This window comes from Pseudorca crassidens, chromosome 12 (genome assembly GCF_039906515.1).
Source record: "Pseudorca crassidens isolate mPseCra1 chromosome 12, mPseCra1.hap1, whole genome shotgun sequence".
Taxonomy (NCBI): Eukaryota; Metazoa; Chordata; class Mammalia; order Artiodactyla; family Delphinidae; genus Pseudorca; species Pseudorca crassidens.
The window spans coordinates 37,037,709-37,057,698 of record NC_090307.1 but is presented as its reverse complement, the minus strand read 5'-3'; positions in this window follow the sequence as shown (position 1 = coordinate 37,057,698).

The window sequence follows — 19,990 nt, the reverse complement described above, 5'->3', positions numbered from 1 at the left end:
TATTCTTTCATGAATAAATTGCATCTTTATTTCTGTACAGAGGTAGACCAGATGGGGACGTGGAGCAAGGTCAAAGTTTTTCTTAAAATGATCACCTGTGTCCATACAAATACATGAAGAAATGATTCTTGATTTTTCATTAATAATCAGCAACCCCAATCTCTACACCAGATATGATGTCAGAAATAATTTTATCCTAAATTTCTTAAAAAACTTGGAATTACCAAGTATTTACCTTAGCCTGAGAAATATTTCCATAATATATCCCAAATCACATACATTTAAAATGCAGTTTTTCACAAAACACATTTCACTACATATTTACCTTGTATATACACTTAGACAACATATGATATGCTCAAAAATTCTGATAGAATTTTGATTTCTTACTCACCAAAAATCTGTGAGAGACTGTTTGCATACATGGGAATAAAAGAGAATTTTCCCTGGGTAAATTTAGATTTCTTGTCTTCTAGAATCTTCTAATCTTCCTGTGTCCTGCACAGCTGCTGTTTGGGAAAGTTTTACTTGGGCAGCTATCACCTTGCTTCAAGATCATCATCACTTCTAGTGAGTTATTGTCAGTCTCATCTTCCAGGACTGTGGTATGCACCTCAAAATGGCTCCTTATTTTATGTAAGTACAGCTTCTCTCTCTCCAACCTCAGAGCCTCAGAGTCCTTGTGTGCCTGCTCTTTGTCATGTCTGATATTCTCTTCTGTCCTATGGCAATGAGGAGAATTATATTTGTTGGAGAGAATTACCTTTTGATTTCACCCCAGTTAAACACTGACTCCCTTCCCCACCTCATGGAAGACACTACATCACTTACTTTACAAACACAATTTTAGGTGCCTCTAGAAGCAGTGCTATGTCACTTGCCCACAGTGGCAACTGCAAAGGTTCCACTTTCATGTGGAAGTCTAAAAGCCCACTTTAGGATCATCAAGTGATCAGGCAATCATTTTAATATTTAGAAACATTATCTTCCACATTAGCAGGTAAGTGAAGGAATAAAGGTCACTAAATTGTCCATACTTTGCATATTACCCCTTTGGTTTATTTGCCTTAAATACAAATGATCTTGAACATGCAGACTTCACTAAGTAGGAAAGTCACCTCTGCCTTTATCATCATCCCTCCAAGAAGAGCAAATTTGAGACAGAGTGCAGACTTCCAGACGGGCTTCCTTTACTGTCTCCTCAGGCCACAAGTGCAATATATCTATGTAACCAGCTCACGTGTTTATATAAACACTTCACAACACCCAATCAATCACTTCTTTCTAGCCAGCATTTTTCTTAGAGAACTATGTGCCCCTGACCTAGTAGAGACTACATGGAACTCTTTTCTTTCATGAGCTCAGAATTTAATGGGCCAAACACAACAATGGTACAGATGAGCAATTTCAAGAGTTCTCATTATAACCAGGATCTGCGTTACAAAGATTCAGAGGACACGTGTCAGAACGTACCTTCTGCCTTTAAAGGTATATTTTTTATACAAAACAATAAAACACACAACCCTGACTGCTCTCTCTAAAGGTCAAAAGAGGTTGTAAGTCTTTTTCTAACTGTAAAACTCTGTGTGAGAAGAAATTTACAAGTTTCTAACTTCCAGAAATTTAACTTGAGTAATGTTAAAATCTGTGCAGTAAGCTAGACTGTCATCTGCAGTCTGGGAGAGTAAGATCAGAGACTTTCTGGGCATATATATCATTTTAACTAAATTGATATCTAAGTAATATTTTGTAATATTTTATATTTAAATGCTTTTATTTCTCAATTGTTCTCTGTAGATATGCCACCTCTGGCCCCATTTCTCCTTAGTGCTTGTAGATTCATTTATAATTGGTTTCCTTGTTTTAGACTGAAAACCACATGTGAGAACTGGGATTAGTGAAGTGTGCTTTAAGGAGGCTTTATCAGGAAATACAATTTGCCCTCCATAAACACAATATCTGCAGAAACAAAACAGAAAATTCTTTACCAAATCAACACTAACCACAGCATAGCCTGCATGGGGGAAGCAGACACACATTATTACAAAACTAAGGAGCATAAAGCCGCTGATCCCATAGTTGCAGAGTCATAAAATCCTGTCTTCTATTTGAAAAATGTTTAATAGTGGACTTTGAATGCCTCATCTCAGAGAAAGCCTGGGTACCAGGGACTGAATAATTACATCTGGCAAAATACGGGGAGTCATCACGTCAGAGGAAGCAGATGGTCTCCCCACCACTCCAATACCCCAAATCCAAACAAGCTCAGTGTGTTTTGACAATTTGACAGTTGATGGAGAAAAGGCATTTCTCTCAATTCTAAACAGAAACAAGGATCTGAAGATGACACAGGGCTCTTCCATGAACAAAAGTGTGAGTTCTCATCAGCTGATCTCCACTGGGGTTAAGGGGATAGTATTGGACTGGCCACCCAGTGTGTTGCCATATCTCCTGTTACTAAATGGAGCTTAATGAAAAATTCTAAGTGGATCTCAGGCTCCTTAGAGGCAGTACATCACTTTCGTGAGGAGAGTAGTTGGAGGATAATATTTAGGATGTCTGTAAATTCTTTGGTGCCTGAGAAAAGGTGTCCTAAAACATTATTAAAATTACCACCTGAAATACACATCAAATCAAAGAGATGATTCTGTTTCTAAGTTAAACACAATGACAGCATATGTGAGATCATTATCAATCATATACAATTTCTTAGATTTTTAAAATATCTCCCTTTGACAAGTAGTCAACAGCCTAGAGATATTTCTCAATATTAAAGTAGAAAAATTATCCATAAAATTTAGGTTAAAATTCTTACTCCATGTGGGGAAAAAAATTAGAAAGTAACTGAGGTGTACTGGAAAGGACATAGGACTGGGAAATGTGGTGCTTGATTTGTCCTTCTGGATTTGCCACTTAGATTTAAACATATGTGCTTCCATTCTCTAATACAGAAATGGAAGAAAAATAACTCTTACCTACAGATAAATGATGAAAATAAAATGCGGAAGTAAAACTTTTTAACAAAAGCACAAAATTGCTGTTCAATGTAAAATCTGCTCAGACATAATTCTGGGCTCCTATTTTATCTTTCACCTGCTTCCAGGCAGAGTCATGTCTGTGGCTTCAGTCACCACAAATATACTGAGAACCCCTGAGTCCTATTCTGAGAAAGACCTTTTCTAAATACAAATATCTGACACCCCTGTTCTAGAGCCCCACCTCAATTTCAGCATGCTCAGCCTTACACTTGTTCTCTAAACCCGCCAGGCCTCTGCAGCTCCTACTTACCATAAGAGGGAGATGGGGATGAGGGGGTAAGTTATTATCATAAACACTAAGTAGTTTTTTATTATATTTTCCTTTTGTTTATTTTATTTTATCATTCTCTAGAGGCAAAGATTTGACACCACATTTCACAATAATCTAATTTATGTGTTAGGGTTAATTCATGGGAGTTGGAGTTGGTAAGGAAACTTTTGGTTACATTAAGGTAAAACGTCCTATTCTCAAATAAAGAATAGGGAAAAACTAGTTCTGCATTTATTGTAAAATAGTGACTTCATTCTGGGCTGACTTGTATCACTGGATATTAGTTTTTTACCTTAAAAATATTGTTTATTCTCTGGGACCAGGTGCTGTTCAGAGAAGACCTCAAAAACCTACCTCTCTAGAAAGTAAGTTGACTTCTGCACTTTAGCAGGTTGCCATCAGGAACTGGAGCAGAGCCTTGGGCTGGGGACCCAGAGAGCAGCCACATTTAATTCAATCCAAACTCTTCACTAAGGAATCTCACTCCACTTGGGTATAAAATGAGATGATTTTACCTCTTCTAAACATTGCCTCAAACTGTGCCTCATTGAACAACTTCCTGCTCTTCCCTGATTTTTTGTCAATATACTTGGAACATTATATTACTTTCCATCTAGTTCAGATATAAAAATCAGTATATCCACATGAAAAGCTTCAACTCTTATCTGATTCTAAACACTTTCCTTGCTATTGCCGGCCCAGGACTGGCTGGTACCTTTCACTCCCTCACCAGTACCCTTTTTCTACATTCTAACTCCCCAAGAATGAGGGACAGAACAAAGAAATGAAGGGTGAGAATAAATTATTATAATTATAATATATATATATATATATAAAATTATCCCCCTTAACTTACTGGGGATAATTTTAATCCTTTTCCATTTATGTCTGCTGCTTTTCTGCCTGCCCTGACCTGTCATCAATGATGGCCTCTGTGTGGCCACTGTTTATAAGCTGCTCACACTCTGTGCAATGGCAGAGCCCAGTGCAGCCTCCTGGCACTCAGGACCCTGTCCAGCCTGGATGTTCCATCTGCCCTCAGTTCCCACTTGCTTCTTGCAACTTGGAAGCATTCACTCAGCGAGCAGCTCTGTGGAGCAGGTTTCAGGCAAGATGCCTCTACTTTCTGCACTGTTCTACAAATGTCCACTTGACCTAGGGTTAACTTGTCTTTGCCAAGCCTAGGGGTGTGAGTCAAGGTTGCCATTTTCTTTCTCTGCCTGCATCTTCTCTCCGATTTTCTTTTCTACCCCTGGGGTGGATAGATTAGTAATTTGGCTATCTACATAGTCATCCAAACTGGAAAGTTCCGGTCTCCTGCCATCAGCAGCATCTCTCATCTTCACTAGAGATTTTCTTGAGTGTCTCTGCATACATTGCATATCACAGTGGTCTCTCCCACAGCCTGAGTGGGATGAAGACAGTGGGGTAGAAATGCACTGTAGTAGGGTCAGTCCTGTGAACTTTAATAAACCCTGGAGAAGCTCCACCCTCAATCATTAGTGACTTTTTTTAGATTGTGGCTATCTTAAGACATTTTTGTTTTCATGTGTATAAAGTACTTACATTTCACATCAGTTCTTTGGAATCAGCACTTTAATACCTTTTGCTTCCTCAATAATCCATTTCCACAAAACAGCCAGAGAAATCCCCTGAAATTACACTTTAATGCCCAGCAAAATCAGGAGGCTCCACTACCTTTCTGAGGAATGCCACTTTAGTTATTCTTCTCTCTTTATGTTCTAATTATATCTAATTTGTTTATTCTGTGCAGTGCACTTTTTTGCCTCAAGCTCTCCCTCCTGGACTTCACTGTTCCCAGGAGTAGCCCAAAATTATCACCATTTCACCTTAACCCCACCCTTTAGCTACAGCCAAGGTGAGGTGCTCCTAGGCAGCTGGGGATTAATGACCAATGTCTGACTTACTCCTTATTCATTTGTAACTTTTCAGGTTAAAGGACAGTCTTTGAGGTGCTTCTCTGTCTTTGTAATTAAGTTAGTTTGCCCTTTTATAGCTCTCATCATACTTGAAATTACTTGCTCACTGACTATGTTCTCTGTTAAATAATATGGTTCTTGAGGACAGGGGTCAATCTCATGGATATATCTGGTTCACTGATCTTTCCTTAGTACCTAATGCATTTCCCTAACAGCTACTTATTTATTAAGTGAATTGATAAATGTATGGAGAATGGAACTACTGTCATTAATTTTTATTAGATTTAGCAAATGATTGTTCAACCCTTCATTTGAATCTGCCCTTGGAGCTATCAAGAACTTTATCAACTCCATCCTGTTCCACATCTATTGATTTGTCGACATATTTTTGGTTTCTATTCATGTCAGAGTTTGTTTGAGATTGCCACTGTGTGTTCCTTTCTATTTGCACTGGAGAGGTTGGTGAAAAAGCGTAGTTTAAAAATCAACAAAAGGAGTTTTACGTGATTTTAAACTAAATACCTTTGAAGTCAATTTTTAAATGAAATAATGCTTTGAGTTCTTAATGTCTTCTACATCTTAATTTTAACCTTTCTTACAGTTCATTCTTAAGTACTTTTCCCAGGAGAGTTTAAATGGCCTAACCTAACATCAATCATTCTTTCTAAGAAAAATTTTAGTTGTTAAGATTTCTTCATATGTACGCTTGTTTGGTTTTAAATTTTTACATATAATGGAACTGTTTTTTTTTCTAATTGCTTCCAACTTAAAACAATGAGGCTGTAGAGGACGCTGAGCCTAGGCATACCTGCACAGAAGGGAACTTTGGCTGTGCTCAAACACCTTCCATCTGGTTCCTATCACATCAGGCTTACCCTCTGGACCCCGGCCACTGACATAACCTCTGGCATAGTTAGTGCAACCTTCCACCATTCTGCTGAATTTCTCTGCTTGTTACTCTTTCCCTGGCAGTTTTACTTAGCTAATATGGCTGTTAGTAGTAAAACAACAAACCCTATTACTGGGGAGTCACTGAAAGACCAAATACATCACCCCCTTTATTTTATAGATCAAAGACTCAAGATTTCCAGGACAATGTGACTCTCTTGTAGTTCATAAGTAGAAGGAAAGAGACAAGGCTAGAATACAAGGCTCCTCCCACCCAGTCCAGTGTATATTTCCACTACAGAACATGGGTACATTGAGTCAAGCATTCTGGAAGTAATCTAGGGTATTTATCTAACTAAATTGCAGATTAAAATGGAAGGATATGAACCATATCAGTATGAATACACAAATCCCACTGAGGAGTAAATCAGTTTCACCAATGCACACATATAAGCAAACTGAGGATCAGAAATGAGAAAATATTCAATTATGAATACCTTTGTAGACAGAGCAACTGGATAATTTCAGGTAAAAACAGACAAAATTAAAAACAACATTTTATCCTACTCAAATTTTTTCTGGGAGTTCTGTTGTGTTTTGGGTTTGATTTAACTTCAAACTATCAATTCCTCTGCCTTTACTTGGTCTTTAAATAAGACATCAGAATGCAGCAATAAGCTTCTCCCCATCTCCCTTGCAGCTGCAGTCCCACAAAGGTAATCATTCCCAAACTGTCAGAGAAATCCCTCCTCCCAGAAATGGTAGCTGGGCATATTTCTCTGAAGTTTTGTGGAAGTGGTCAGCTGCTGTCACTAAGGATTAACTGGTCTCCGAATAACCAGAAGCATAAATCAAAGTGGGAGCAAAAAAGACAGATCCTCCCCACCAAGTCTACAAAAGAAAGGGAAATGTGTCCTGTAGCCTTCTTTCATCTTCTCAGCCACACCCTCATGAGGAGAGTCAGCTGCATTAGCACAGTCATCTTCAAAGGCAAAGGACAGCAAAGCAAGAGAGGGGGGGAAAAAAGGAAAAAAAAAAACATTCTAATGACTAATTGGCAAACCATCTGTCTATATGTGTTATCTCCCTATGTTACCTTCACAATTTTCCTTTTTAAGTTCTCATTGATCTAAGCCCAAAGACATTAAAGTGGATAATATATTCTGGTCTGCTCATCAGCAGAGTTATCCTAGTATATCAGGACTGGGACAGCTGGTAGCCCAAACCCCTAGTTTATCAATAAAGAAAACTGAGGCTCTAAGTGTAGGCAACTTGGCCAGGATCCTGTAGCTTCTTGGAAAGAGAGCCAGGACTAGAAATTCCATATTCTGACTCCTTCCTCATTCTGCATTCTTGGTAGGATATCTCATTACAAAATTATCTTCCCTTTACTGGGGGAAGGGAAGGCATGTTATTTTCTGCCTTTTATAGATGCCTTTCCCACCTTCCTAACTTATATTAGGAGCCTTGGTTTTATCCTCTTCTATCAAAACTTGCAATGGGAAAATGTTTTACATCTGTCTTTTACCACTTAAGATAAATGAGAATCCCTGCATCACCTTCCCTGAGGGTGTGTTCATGTTCAGACATATATTCTGAGTTGTGGAATGGAAGATTTTTGTCCCTGTTAAAAGATTTGGCACTGGGGCAGATTGCGGGAAGGGGTAGGATTTTTTTTGACACTCTCATCTCTGAGCTACTAATATCTACTACTAGCAATACAAAATTCACCCATCACTTCACCTTTCAGGAGACTATGTGGAGAATTTGTGGTAGGTGGTAACCTCCTAGAAAACCTCTCCAGTTCAGAACAGCATTCACCAGTGTAATGTGGAGTATTCCTACTTTTCCTGAAGAGACAGTAAATGGTTTCTGTCTTTTTTTCTCTCTCTTTATCCTACTTTTTTAAATCAGAAGAAATGTATCTTCAGTGTCATTGTTGTTGTCTCCACTTCAGCATGTCTCTGCTCCGCCTCAGAGCCCCTGGGACTCAGAAGAGGGAACATCTGTTTGTCTGTTTCTGTTCTTTTTCACAGAACCTGCTAAATAGAGAAGAAGCTAAATTTTTAATGGTCCCGAATCTCTGTGTGTGAAACGATGATATTGGGTTGCGATTGAAGAAGAGTTTTAAGACAGGCAATTTTATCCCAACTTACATAATGCATGCCAAAGTGTGAGGCTGTTATAGAATCTCATCTGCAATTGTGAGCTGCATAATACCGCAGTAGTATTTGAATATTATCAGATTCTCAATGGCAGAAATGCGTATTAAGTGTTTGTGAGGAGTGAATTATGCCCTATTATATCGCAGAGACCCTGGGAGCAAGGGAAGCAGCTGGCGAATGGCGGTTTTCTCTGATTTATTAACAGGGTTAGTTTACTGGGATTATGCTTATTTTTATGAGTGCAACGATTATCAGTTCTTAGGCTCTACTCCAAAGAGGACACACACAGTGAGGAGGGGTAACTTCGCATGTCTCGCCTCCCTCCTGCCAGAGCACCGGGAACATCCGGCACTATTTGGCTTTCTTTGGAAGGAAGTAGGAAAACTAGAGAAATATATCAAGAATGGAAACAAATCTCCATAAACTGGCAAGAGAGTTTGGGGAAAGCTGGACTGGTGGAAAAGGAAAGCTCAAGAGGGATATGATCTCAGACTGTAAATATCTTGAAGGTAGAAATTATTCACAGCCTCAGCTGATGGCAGTAGTAGGTGCAGCAGACTGGAGCTAAGAAAGGAGAAGCTTGGACCAGATAATAAGAAAAGTTTATAGTAGCAAGAGTGACAGGACGGAGAAATAGGCTCTCAAGAGTCATTGCAGGTAAAACGTTAGCAGGACTGATGAAGTGAGGGAAGGAGAATGGATGTAACACGTAGGATTTGGAGCTCCTGTTTCTGGAGATATTGATGAAGTAATAAGTGCAAATATTTTCCCCCATTGAATTCGGTTTTGCCAATTTTTGTTACAAAATCTTCACTCTCCTGTGACTACATCATATTTGAAAAGCAAAACCTTCAGGTAGATTGTCATAAAGAAAGTCACAAACAACAAGCATGATGACCTGTCCTTCCTCTATAAACATCCCCATTCCTGATTTTGAAACTTTGATGTAGGGACTGCATGATAAATTAGGCTGATATGTTAGAGAAAGCTTATTGAAGCAGATGAGTTCGAAAGGATGGAGAAGTTAGGGCATATTTTACATGATTTACTCATTATTTATAACATGATTATTCAAAGAAGGATTTGTGTCAGTAGTTCAGGATTTAAATAAGGAGAAGGCAGGAAGATTATTGTTCTAGCTGGGCATGTCTCATGAATTTTTCAATTGTCCCCCAACTGAATGCAGCAGGAAATGGCAACACTTGTAGCCAAGCAGCCCCTATCAATTTGCTGGGTTTGAAACCGCTAGCTCTCAAAGGTTGATCGTTGTTCTCATCCCACAATTTGAAGAAATCATTATATCAACAAGTGTTAAGAGCATGAAAAATCCAGAGATGTCCCCACAGCAGTAGTTAGAATGTTACATCTAATTTCTACTTTACAAATTCAAGAGGGCACACACAATACTGACTCTCTTTCCATCACCAATTCAGAGTACCATTAGAGAATGAATCCACAGCCATAGTGGAGGGGCAACTCCATTGGATGAGTAATATCTAAAATATGGAAAGCAGCCTGAGGCAGACTACACACTGCTACAAAAGGTCAGAGTGGCTCTAACAATGGCATGGTATCAGGAGCAGGGCGAGGCTGAAGCAATTGCAGGGGAATTAGTTTGAGTGGCACAGGTGGGAATTTCTGCATCTCTCCTCACCCTCAAATCTTTGGGTCAGCACTGAACAACAGTGCCTCTCCTTCACTGTAACTCTACCCAGACATCGTTCTAAACCACAGTGGTAAGACCTGGCCCCATAGCCCATGGCCTCTGTGCAGAGACAGCATTACCAAAAACGTAACGGTGCATCCTAAATCAAAACACACCACCAGGCATAATCAGATAAAGACATAACTGAGCATAACCAAATATCTGGGGAGGGCCACACCATGAAGGAAAAGCACAAAATGCAGCAAAACTCACAGAAACAGTGAAGAAAACAGGCAAGATATTAGATTAAATATTAGCTATATATGTCCTCTGAGAAACACAAGAGGATATCATGATACTTTTTTTAAGATTCAACTTGAAAACTTGGAGACTGAAAATTTAATCCTTGAAAAACATGAATAGAAAAGTTGAATAGTGGACTATTCAAATGCTAAATGATAATTGTGTCTTTTGGTAGCAAGGTGGAATTGAGGATTTCCCCCAACTCTCATGGAGTTTAAAAGTAGAAAGATATTAAAGCACATGGGCATATATTTGGACATATGTAAATAAAGTTTGAGAAAGAGATCATAGGAAAATGAAGGAGAAAAGTGGTAAATACAAAATTTCAATTTTTTCCATGACGGAAAAATATATGACTTTCTAGATTGAAAGAGTTCACATTTATTGTGACTTAAAAAAAAAAAAAAGGACTGTGCAAAGAAATATCATAGTGAATTTTGAAATTCCAAAGATCTTTATCCAAAGATAGAGAGAACCCCCTAAGAGTGTCTTAAGTTTAAAAAAGAGTATAAAAGGAATTTGAAACAAAGCAACATACCTTGCCCTCAAATTCTCATAAGTAATGCCGAATGCAAGAAGTGCACTTCCTCAGGATTCTTAGAAAAAAAAATATGTTGAACACTATTATTAATTTTTTAGAGAAAAATAAAGATATTTTCAGATTTTGTAGGACATGGATATTTTACCATCCATAACTCAAATCTGAAAAAAATTACTAAAGCATACATACCAGCAAGTAAAATAAATGAGTCCTAGTGAAGGAAATGAAGTTTAAGAAACTGTAGTGAGCAAAGAAATCAACACACTGTATTGCTAAGTCTAAATGAGCATGGATTACAAAATATCAACCTAAATCTAAAGTTACATATGGTATTGATGTTAGATAACATCACAAAACATGCAGCAGAAAGTGACTTACTGTGGAACCATTATTCACAATTTTATGTTTGCTTTTTCTCTTTATTCATGAGCTTAAATATGGTCTCATTCCTCCTGGGATGATAGAGAGATCCTTACTTCTCTGAAATCCTGTTGTAGGTATCATTTTATTTTTAAGATGTTTCATTTACTCCTCTTTATCTAGTACAAGATAAATTATAAATTCCTTCAAGGAAGAGAGTTTATCAATTTATTTAAATTAATAGGTGTTAATGACCAGTATTTTGAAGGTGTTAATTAGACAAAAAATATATATAGTATAGTTTTCTGTACTGGCTGGTGCAGGAGATATCATGGAATCAGTTAGGGAATAGACATGATTATACTAAACCAAGGATCAATCATACAAACAAGTCATTTTTATATAATATAATTTGTATGGTGCTGAGGAAAAGAGAACCATTACAATACAAAAAGCACAGATGCCTAACTCTGTTAGCTGGTAGAATTGTCTTTAGCAGAGACTTATACACAAAAACCTAGAGCTTATGATAAATTTCAGCTCTACTATAAAAAGGCTCTGGGCCCTCAACTGCCAAAGGAACCCACTGAAAATATCTGACACAGAACATATTCACATCCTTCAGTGAAGATGATGAAAAGAGAAAGCACAATATCCACAGAAAGACATTAAAAGACAAAGAGGAAAAAAGAATACTACTAAAAAAGTGTTGCCAAGATGTAGATAAAAACATAAACAAAATATTTACCATTGTTGAAGAAAGATACTATGTCCAACTCTGCTTTGAAGCAGATAATAATAATAACAATAATAACAATAATGATAATACATTAAAAACATGATAGTGGGGCAAAAGTGGACATGGATATTATGAGTTGAAACAGGTCAGGAAAAAATAGAATAAAAAATAACATCATCACAGAAATGTAGGGCAAATAAAGGGAACACAACTAAAATATAAGGACCATAAGACATAAGAAGGAAAATATAAGAAAAATTAAATAGAAATAAAGGATATACAAAAAAAGCAGGAAATAGAGATTCAACCTACAAATAAACAGTGTTATTAAAGGAAAAATTAAAAAAAAAACAAATTTATAAAAAAACAGACATTGAAATATTAACTCAAAAAATTCATACAATTAAAAATTATTATTTATAAATATTAAAAGATACAACCTGTGGCAGGGTATAATAAGAATGAATAACTGAAGCACATCATAGTAAAGGCACTGATGTTCAATCATAAAAGAAGAATCCTTAGGGTATCATGAGATACAAGTGATTCATATACACAAGGGGAGAAAACAGAAGCAAGCAAGGCTGGCCACAACTTCTCCATAGCAACTGTCAACACCAGAAGAGCTCTCCAGGCAAAACCTACAAATTTTTTGAAGATAGAAAGTGATGTAAAGATTCTATACCTGGAGAAAATGTCAACTGATAACATTAGGAAACAAATGGTTTTAACAAGCAAAAACTCAGAAAAGATTTTTGTCTCTATTTTTATTGAGGTATAGTTGATTTACAATATATATGAGTTGCAGGCATACAACATATTGATTCAAAATTTTTATAGATTATACTCCATTTATAGTTGTTATAAAACATTGGCTATACCCCCCATGTTGCACAATATATCCTTATAACTTATGTATTTCATATCTAGTAGTGTGTACCTCTTAATCCCCTTCCCCTATCTTTCCCCCTCCCTCCATCCCTATCCTACCAGAAACCACTAGTTTGAGCTCTATATTTGTAAACCAGTTTTTTTTATGTTATATTCAATGGTTGGTTCTGTTTTTTAGATTCCACATATAAGTGAAAACATTCAGTATTTGTCTTTCTCTGTCTGAATTATTTCACTAAGCATAATACCTTCCAAGTCCATCCATGTTATTGCAAATGGCAAAATTTTATTCTTCTTTTGGCTGAGTAGTATTCTGTTTTATGTGTGTGTGTGTGTGTGTGTGTGTGTGTGTGTGTATATATATATATATATAGCCTATCTTCTTTATCTGATGGACACTTAAATATCTTCCATATAGTATACTATAACATTACTAAACTATAATACTTCTGTATATTAATTTTGTATACTATAACATTACTAAACTCACTAAAATATAACATTACTAAACTCACTGATTAATTGTGTATACTATAACATTGCTAAACAAACATTACTAAACTCAATAGGTTTTTCGTGGTGTCTTTAAGATATTCTATGTATAGTATCATATCATCAAATAATGACAGTTTTACTTCGTTTACAATTCGGATTCTTATTTATTTTTCTTATCTGATTGCTGTGGCTAGGGACTTCCAATACTATGTTGAATAAAAGTGGTGAGAGTAGCCATCCTTGTCTTGTTCTTATGGAAATGCTTCCAAGCTTTTCATCACTGAGTATGGTGTTAACTGTGGGCTTATCATTTATGGCCATTATTGTGTTGAGGTATGTTCTGTCTATACTTGCTTTTATGAACTTTTTTTTATAAATAGATATTGATTTGTATCAAAAGCTTTTTCTGCATCTATTGAGATCATATGGTGGTTTTATTCTTCAACTTGTTAATGTGGTGTACCACATTGATTGATTTATGGTTATTGAAGCATCCTTGCATCCATGTGATAAATCCCACTTGACCATGTTATAAAATCCTTTTAATATATATCATTGGATTCCATTTACTAACACTTTGTTAAGGAATTTTGTGTCTATGTTCACCAGTAATAGAGGCCTGTAATTTTCTTTTTTGTGATACCTTTGTCTGGTTTTGGCATCAAAGGGTTCCTTGCCTCATAGAATGAAATCAGAAATGTTCTTTCCTCTGCAATTTTTTGGCATAGTTTGAGAAACATAGGTTTTAACTGTTCTCTAAATAATTGGTAGAATTCACCTGTGAAGTTACCTGGTCCTACACTTTTGTTTGTTGGGATAATTTTTATCACTGGTTCATTATTGGTAATTAGTTTGTTTATAATTCTGTTTCTTCCTTGTTCAGTCTTAGGAGATTTTACATTTATAGTAATTTTTTTTCATTGCCTCTAGCTTTTCCCTTTTATTGACATATAATTGTTCATAGTAATCTCTTATGATCCTTCGTATTTCTGTGGTGTCCCCTTTTTCATTTCTGGTTTTATTGATATAGGTTCTCTCTCTCTCTTTGTGTCCAACTAAAGGTTTATCAATTTTGTTATCTTTTCAAAGAACAAGCTCTTAATTTCAGTGACTTTTTAATTGTTTTTTTTGTCTCTATTTCATTTGTTTCTGCTCTGATCGTTAGGATTTCTTTCTTTCTACTAACTTTGGGTTTTGTTTGTTTGTTTGTTTGTTTTGTATATCCTTTATGTTTAAGGTTAGGTTGTGTGTTTTGGATGTTTCTCATTCCCTGTAGTAAGCTTGTTTTGTTATAATCTTCCCTCTTAGAATTGCTTTTCCTTCATCCCATAGATTTTGGATCATTGTGTCTTTGTTTTCATTTGTCTTCAGGTATTTTTGATTTCCTCTTTGATTTCTTCACTGATCCATTGGTTGTTTAGCAGCATACTGTTTATCCTCTGTGTGTTTGTTTTTTCAGTTTTTTTTTTTCTTGCAGTTGATTTCTATTCTTGTAGTGTTGTGGTTGGAAAAGATGGTTGATATGGCTTCAACTTTCTTCAATTTTTCAAGGTTTCTTGGTCTAGCATGTGATCTATCTTGGAGAATGTTCCATGTGCACTTGAAAAGAATGTGTATTTTGCACCTTTTGATGGAATATTCTACATATTTCTATTAAGTCCATCAGGCCTAATTGTTATTTATGGTCAGTGTTTCCTTATTTATTTGCTGTCTGGATGATCTGGCCATCTAAATAAGTGGGGTATTAAATTTCCCTACTTTTATTCAGTTACTGTCAATTTCTTCATTTCTTCTGTTAACATTTACTTTAGGTATTTGGGTGCTTCCACTTTGGATCCATATATATTGACAATTGATATATTTCTTCTTGGATTGATCCCTTGATCATTATGTAATGTCCTTTGTCACTTGTAGTAGTCTTTGTTTTAAAGTTTATTTTTTGTAATATAAAGTATTGCTACCTTGGCTTTCTTTTGATTTCCATTTGCATGGAATATATGTATAAACCCCCTCACTTTCAGTCTATGTATGTCTTTTATCTGAAGTGAGACTTTTTTAGGCAACATATATACATATTTGATTATTTTTTGTTTTTTTTGTGGTACATGGGCCTGTCACTGTTGTGGCCTCTCCCATTATGGAGCGCCAGATGTGCAGGCTCAGTGGCCATGGCTCACAGACCTAGCCGCTCTGTGGCATGTGGGATCTTCCCAGGCCAGGTCACGAACCCATGTCCCTTGCATCGGCAGGTGGACTCGCAACCACTGCATCACCAGGGAAGCCCCAGGTTTTTTTTTTTTTACCCATTCAGCTATTCTTTGTCTTTTGATTGAAGCATTTAGTCCACATACATTTAGCATAATTATTGATATATATGTTCTTATTACCATTTTGTTAATTTTTTGTAGTTGTTTTGTAGTTGTTTTTTGTTCCTTTCTTCTTCTTTTGTCCTATACTCTAGTGATTTCATGACAACCTTTAGTGTTATATTTGATTCCTTTGTCTTTTTTCTGTGTTTATCTATTATAGATCTTTTGGTTTGTAGCTGCCATGAGGTTTATATTTAGTTAGCTAACTAGCTAGCTAAATATAAACCAATCTATCTGTCTATATCTAATTGTAATTGTTTTAACTTGCTGTTCTCTTAATTTCAGATGCATTTTAACAACCCTGCATTTGTACTCTCCTCCCTTTATGGTTACTTTCTGACATTATATTTTACATCAAATTGTTTTGTATATCCCTTAGCTGCTTATTGTGGATATAGATGATTTTACTACTTTTTCTTTTAGACTTCCTTCTAGCTTTCTATTTGATTTACTATGTTTACTGTATATTTGTCTTTACCAATGAAAGTCTTCCTTTCATAATTTTTATATTTCTAATTGTGGCTTTTTCATTTTTGCTTAGAGAAACCATTTTAATATTTCTTGTAAAGCTGGTTTGGTGCTGGTGAAGTCTTATCTTTTGCTCTTTTTGATTTTTTTTTTTCGGTACATGGGCCTCTCACTGTTGTGGCCTCTCCCATTGTGGAGCACAGGCTCTGGATGCGCAGGCTCAGCGGCCATGGCTCAAAGGCCTAGCCATTCCGTGGCATGTGGGATCTTCCTGTACCAGGGCACGAATTCATGTCCCCTGCATTGGCAGGCAGACTCTCAACCACTGCGCCACAAGGGAAGTCCTCTTTTTGAATACTTTTGATCTCTCCATCAAATCTGAATGAAACTCTTACCAGGTAGAGTATTGTTGGTTGTACGTCTATCCCTTTGATCAGTTTAAAAATGTTTTGACACTCCCTTCTGACCTGCAGAGTTCCTGTCAAAAAATGAGCTGATATACTTATGGAATTTCCTTTATATGCAATTTGTTGTTTTTCCCTTGCTTTTTTTAATAGTCTCTCTTGGGCTTCCCTCGTGGCACAGTGGTTGAGAGTCTGCCTGCTGATGCAGGGGATGCGGGTTCGTGCCCGGTCCGGGAAGATCCCACATGCCGCGGAGCGGCTGGGCCCGTGAGCCATGGCCGCTGAGCCTGCGCGTCTGGAGCCTGTGCTCCGCAACGGGAGAGGCCACAACAGTGAGAGGCCCGCGTACCGCAAAAAAAAAAAAAAAAAAATAGTCTCTCTTTATCTTTAAGTTTTGCCATCTTAATTATACTGTGTCTTGGTGTGTTCCTCTTTTGGTTGATTTTATTTGGGACTCTCTATACTTACTGTATAGAGAGTAAGTATAATTTCTCTTTCCTTTCCTAAGTTAGGGAAGTTTTCAGCTATTATGTCTTCAAACATGTTCTCACCTTCTTTCTCTCTTTTCTCCTTCTGGGACCCCTATAATGTGAATGTTAGTAAGGTTGATGTTGTCCCAGAGGTCTCTTAAACTTTTCCTATCTTTTAATATTTTTCTGCTGAAGGTCAATTATTTCTACTACTGTGTCTTCCAGCTCATTGATCCATTCCTCTGTATTCTTCAGTCTGCTATGGATTCTTTCTAGTGCAATTTTCATTTTAGTTATTGTGTTCTTCATCTCTGTCTGCTTCTTCTTTATATTTTCTAACTCTTTGTTAAAAACTTCTTATTTCTCTCACTGTGCATCCATTCTTTTCCCAAGTTCTTTGATCATCTTTACCATCATTACCTTGAACTCTTTCTCACAAAGATTACCTATCTCCACTTGACTTTGTTCTTCTGGGGTTTTATCTTTTTTCTTCCACTAAAACATATTCCTCTGACACCTCATTTTACATAACTGGCTGTTTTTATTTCTGTATATATGGTAGATTGGTTATGTTTCCTGACTTTGGAGAAGTGACCTTTCGTAGGAGTCATCCCAGCTGCAAAATGCTCTCATCACCAGAGCTATATGCTCTAGTGGTTCCTCTTATGCGGGCTCTGTGAGTCCTTCTGTAGTGGCAGCCTGACCACTGTGGGCAGTTTGGTAGACTTGGATGGTCCCTGGTCTGATTGGTTACCAGGCCCTGACTTGTGTGGAGATCTGGTTGGTGGGTCCGGGTCATGGGGTGGCTGGCTGAAGTATCCCTAGCATCCCTGGGGCTAGTGCTGGCTTACTGGTGGGAAGAGGTGGGTCCTGGGTCTGACTGCAGTGCCCAAGTGTCCTAGAGCTGGTATCATCAGACTGTTAGTGGGTGTGGCTGGTTACCAACACAGCTGGCTGAAGGGGCTAATGTGTCACAGACCCCCATGTGTTGCTTATGTTGGTCTGCTCCTGGGTGGAGCCCAATCATTCCCAAGATTGTACTGTCCTGCTGTGGGTAAGATGGATCCAGCAGCTATGGGACCACTATCATCTTTTTTTTAACAACTTTATTGCAGTGTACTTGCTTAACAATGGTGTGATAGTTTCTGCTTTATAAAAAGTGAATCAGTTTTACATATACATATGTCCCCATATGTCCTTCTTGCATCTTCCTTCCTCCCACCCTCCCTATCCCACCTCTCTAGGTGGTCACAAATCACGGAGCTGATCTCCCAATGTTATACGGCTGCTTCCTACTAGGTATCTATTTTACACTTGGTAGTGTATATATGTCCATGCCACTCTCTCACTTTGTCCCAGTTTACAATTCCCCCTCCCCATATCCTCAATTCTATTCTCTAGTAGGTCTGCATCTTTATTCCATCTTCCTGCTAAGCCTTCATGACCATTATTTTGTTGTTGTTTTTTTTTTTTTAGATTCCATATATATGTGTTAGCATATGGTATTTATTTTTCTCCTTCTGACTTACTTCACTCTGAATGACACTCTCTAGGTCCATCCACCTCACTACAAATAACTCATTTTCATTCTTTTTTATGGCTGAGTAACATTCCACTGTATGCATGTGCCATATCTTCTTTATGTATTCATCTGTTGATGGACAGTTAGATTGCTTCCATGTCCTGCTTATTGTAAATAGAGCTTCAATGAACATTTTGGTACATAACTCTTTTTGAATTATGGTTTTCTCAGGGTATACACCCAGTAGTGGGATTGCTGGGTCGTATGGTAGTTCCATTTGTAGTTTTTTTTAAGGAAACTCCATAGTGGCTGTATCAATTTACATTCCCACCAACAGTGCAAGAGGGTTCCCTTTTCTTCACACCCTCTCCAGCATTTATTGTTTCTAGATTTTTTGTTGATGGCTATTCTGACTGGTGTGAGGAGATACCGCAGTGTAGTTTTGATTTGCATTTCTCTAATGATTAATGATGTTGAGAATTCTTTCATGTGTTTGTTGGGAATCTGTATATCTTCTTTGGAGAAATGTCTATTTGGATCTTCTGCCCATTTTTTGACTGGGTTGTTTGTTTGTTTTTTTTTTTTTGATATTGAGCTGAATGAGATGCTTGTAAATCTTGGAGATTAATCCATTGTCAGTTGCCACATTTGCAAATATTTTCTCCCATTCTGAGGGTTGTCTTTTCACCTTATTTGTTTCCTTTGCTGTGCAAAAGCTTTTAAGTTTCATTAGGTCTCATTTGTTTATTTTTCTTTTTATTTCCATTTCTCTATGAGGTGGGTCAAAAAGGATCTTGCTGTGATTTATATCATAGAATATTCTGCCTATGTTTTCTTTTAAGAGTTTGATGGTGTCTGGCCTTACATTTAGGTCTTTAATGCATTTTGAGTTTATTTTTCATAACGTGTTTGTTAGGGAGTGTTCTAATTTCATTCTTTTATATATAGTTGTCCACTTTTCCCAGCACCACTTATTGAAGAGGCTGTCTTTTCTCCACTGTATATTCTTGACTCCTTTATCAAAGATAAGGTGACTCTATGTGTGTGGATTTATTTCTGTGATTTCTATCCTGTTCCATTGATCTATGTTTCTGTTACTGTGCCAGTACCATATTTTCTTGATTACAGTAGCTTTTCAGTATAGTCTGATGTTAGGGAGCCTGATTCCTCCAGCTCCGTTTTTCTTTCTCAAGATTGCTTTGGCTATTCGGGGTGTTTTGTGTTTCCATACAAATTGTGAAATGTTTTGTTCTAGTTCTGTGAAAAATGCCACTGGTATTTTTTTGATAGGGATTGCATTTAATCTGTAGATTGCTTTCGGTAGTAGAGTCATTTTCATAATATTGATGCTTCCAATTCAGGAACAAGGGAATATCTCTCCATCTATATCATGTTTAATTTATTTCAATAGTATCTTATAATTTTCTGCATACAGGTCTTTTGTCACCTTAGGTATGTTTATTCCTAGGTATTATATTCTT